This window comes from Podarcis pityusensis, assembly GCF_964106645.2.
Source record: "Podarcis pityusensis genome assembly, chromosome: 12".
Classification (NCBI taxonomy): Eukaryota; Metazoa; Chordata; class Lepidosauria; order Squamata; family Lacertidae; genus Podarcis; species Podarcis pityusensis.
In genome coordinates, this window is record NC_138037.1 from 3764274 (window position 1) to 3767919 (window position 3646).

The 3646-nt window shown below is 49.1% G+C and overlaps 1 pseudogene across 1 annotated transcript; it reads left to right on the forward strand.

Annotated features, from left to right (window-relative positions):
- Nucleotides 1-327: 327 nt before the first annotated feature.
- LOC308459152 (protein mago nashi homolog pseudogene) lies at nucleotides 328-884 on the forward strand (annotated as a pseudogene). The gene has a single exon. The product of its transcript is annotated as a protein mago nashi homolog pseudogene (transcript).
- The last annotated feature ends 2762 nt before the right edge of the window (nucleotides 885-3646 follow it).

Genomic DNA, 3646 nt, shown 5'->3' on the forward strand with positions numbered 1-3646 from the left:
GTCCTAGAACAATGCAGCAGTATGATTGGTCTGCAGGAGCCACCCAATCCAGCTCCAGATGGAAGTGAATCCACAACCCGATTGGCCTACAGGAGAATTCTGGAATTAGCCAATCACGTGCAGCCCATTGTGTAAATAATGTATATAAAGCAGATACTTTGAGGGGACTTTCATTCCTCCTCACCACTATGAGCTGGATAAAGAGCATGAAATCCACTCTCGACTCTGAGTATATTTCAGGTTGGTTCTGACCTACAGAGCCTTATGCAGCGCAGGATCCCAACATGTCAACATCAGGACATCAGAAGACCCTGCTGGAGGCCGTGCATGCTGGTGTCTCGATGGGCCAGTGGGGCATATGCGGCCATGGAGAGCGATTTCTATCTGCGTTATTGTGTTGGGCACAAGGCGAAGTTCGGCCACGAGTTCAAGTTCTGCACTGACAGGAAACTGAGATATGCAAACAACAGCAATTTAAAAAATGATGTCATGATCAGAAAAGAAGCCTGCGTACACAAATGTGTGATAGAAGAGCTAAAGAGGATAATCGATGACAGTGAAATCACGAAAGAAGATGATGCCTTATGGCCGCCTCCTAGAGTTGGCCGGCAGGAGCTTGAAATCGTAATTGGTGATGAACACACATCTTTTATCATATCAAAATTTGGTTCTCTTATTGATGTAAATCAGTCCAAGGATCCAGAAGGTCTAAGAGTGTTTTACTACCTTGTCCAGGACCTCAAGTGTCTCGTCTTCAGTCTCATTGGATTACACTTCAAGATTAAGCCAATTTAAATTGTATGGATTTAAATTTGTACTGTAAGGTTTATTTTGGTGGGATCACTTTCCATTCCTTATCTTTTATTGGTTTTATGTGTGTCAGGTTTTTTTACAGAGTGAATTTAGTAAAGGTAAAGGGACCCCTGACCATTAGGTCCAGTCGCGGACGACTCTGGGGTTGCAGCGCTCATCTCGCTTTATTGGCTGAGGGAGCCGGCGTCCAGCTTCTGGGTCATGTGGCCAGCATGACTAAGCCGCTTCTAGCAAACCAGAGCAGCGCACGCAAATGCCGTTTACCTTCCCGCCAGAGCGGTACCTATTTATCTACTCGCACTGGTGTGCTTTCAAACTGCTAGGTTGGCAGGAGCAGGGACCGAGCAGCAGGAGCTCACTCCGTCATTGCGGGGATTCGAACCGCTGACCTTCTGATCGGCAAGGCCTAGGCTCTGTGGTTTAACCCACAGCGCCACCCACATCCCTTACAGAGTGAATTGAATTTAATAAATGCTAAAAAGCTTGAAGAAGAAGAAGAAGAAGAAGAAGAAGAAGAAGAAGAAGAAGGCCTGCTGGATCAGGCCAAAGGGTGCCCATCTAGCTCAGTATCTTGTTCCCACAGTGGCCAACCATGGGTTTTCTTCTTCCCAAGATGTCCTCCAAAGCAGAAGGTACAGATCTTTCATCAGAGTTCACTGCCAAAGCCTTTCTCAAAGCAGCAGAGGTTTAGGATCAGAGTTTTCCTTCTCCTAGATGGTCTTCCTTCCCATGAGCCCCATCTGCCCCTCACCTCCCTCTATAGCACATGCAGGAATTGCCTTCTTGACTGTTGGACCCACTCTAAGTCTTGTCTGGTCCATCCACCAGAGCCTATCTTCAAATGTAGGAGAAGTCCCTAACTCACTGAGGATTTGAGAGCCATCGGCTACCCACGCCTGGTTTAGCTGGCCAGTTGAAGCTGTTTCCTGGGATTGTGGCCGCTGTTGTATGCAGACAGCTTCTAGGAGCCCCAGGTGAGTGCAGGGTAAGGAAGAAAGGAGGACAAATACTCCAGGACAAGAACATCAGTGAGATCAAGGGAAGTGGGGTCTTGTCATTTGGGCAGCCCAGGACCTCCATAGACACTGCCCAGGCTTGTGTGTGTCCCGGAGAGGTAACTTCTTCTTCTTCTTCTTCTTCTTCTTCTTCTTCTTCTTCTTCTTCTTCTTCTGTGATCACTCGTAGCCAAGGAAGATTGTCTTCCATAAACAAGGTGGAGCTCCATGTGATGGCCTGGGACTGGGGCTCGGACTCAGAGCCAAAGGAGTCTCAGTCTGCACTGGATCCTTTGCCTCAGGCGGCATCTGAACCAGGTCTGGGGCCTGATCCTGAAGAGTCCCAGTCTGCACATGTTCCCCTGCAACAAGCACCAGCTGGGCCGAGTCAGGGGCCTGAGCCTGCCCTGGCTCCAGATGCCGGGATGACCTCGTTGCCTTCAGCTGGGCCATCACTCACAGCTGCTCCACTACCGATTGGGTCAGGGGAGGCTGAGGTGGCCCCTGGGTCTAGTAACCCACTGACGTCTCCCGAGCTGCAGAGACTGAGGTCTGAGAGAAGGAGAGACCTGACTACTCGCAGGAGGAGTGCTTGCCTTCGGGCGAGACAGGAAGGTGAGTTACTGGGGGATCAGGACCGGCTGTTACCCGACAGAGATAAAAGGTTGTTGGACCCCGTCCCAGGTTGCAGGAGCAATGTTGCTGTTTGCCAGAACCTGCCTGTGATCCTGTGCCTGACCTGGCCTGGTTTCCTGCCTTGGCCCTGTCAGACTGACTCCTCACGGAACCCTTGGATTCAGGACCAGACCTGGTTTGTGTTACTCGGGTTACCCCCGGGCCCAGCACACTCCAATTGGAGACGTCACGACACAGTTTGATTTCATCCCCAGAGGTGAAGTCCACTGTTTCTTGAGACAGATGACAACAAGCAGATGCCTATGGGAAACCCGCAAGCAGGACCAGAGCTGAGCACAAGAATCTTTAACCCCCCTGTGGTTTCCAGCAACTGGCATTCAGAAGCATTGTTAACTCCTGTTGTGCACAGGCCAGCTGCTGTTAGCCTGTTGTTGTTGTTTAGTCATTTAGTCGTGCCCGACTCTGCGTGACCCCCTGGACCAGAGCACGCCAGGCACTCCTGTCTTCCACTGCCTCCCGCAGTTTGGTCAAACTCATGTTGGTCTCTTCAAGAACACTGTCCCACCATCTCGTCCTCTGGTGTCCCCTTCTCCTTGTGCCCTCCATCTTTCCCAGCATCAGGGTCTTTTCCAGGGAGTCTTCTCTTCTCATGAGGTGGCCAAAGTCTTGGAGTCTCAGCTTCAGGATCTGTCCTTCCAGTGAGCACTCAGGGCTGATTTCCCTAAGAATGGATAGGTTTGATCTTCTTGCAGTCCATGGGACTCTCAAGAGTCTCCTTCAGCACCAGAATTCAAAAGCATCAGCCTTCTTTATGGTCCAGCTCTCACTTCCATACATCACTCCTGGGAAAACCATAGCTTTAACAATACGGACCTTTGTTGGCAAGGTGATGTCTCTGCTTTTTAAGATGCTGTCTAGGTTTGTCATTGCTTTCCTCCCAAGAATTTGTCTAATATTCTTTTAAAGCCATCTAGGTTGGTGGCCAGTGGGAGTGAGTTCCATAGGTTCAGCCATGCGCACTTTTTGTTCTTATTTTAAATGGGCTACACAGTAGGAAATAATTTTTTCTCGAGGACATATTGCAAGCACAATTATTGTTCTCAAGTTGATATGCTTCATAATTTTCTCCCTTTTTTGCTGTTTAGCATCAGTTTAACTGTTCTCTCCCTCCATATACTTATCTTAGAAATATATGTTTGCAA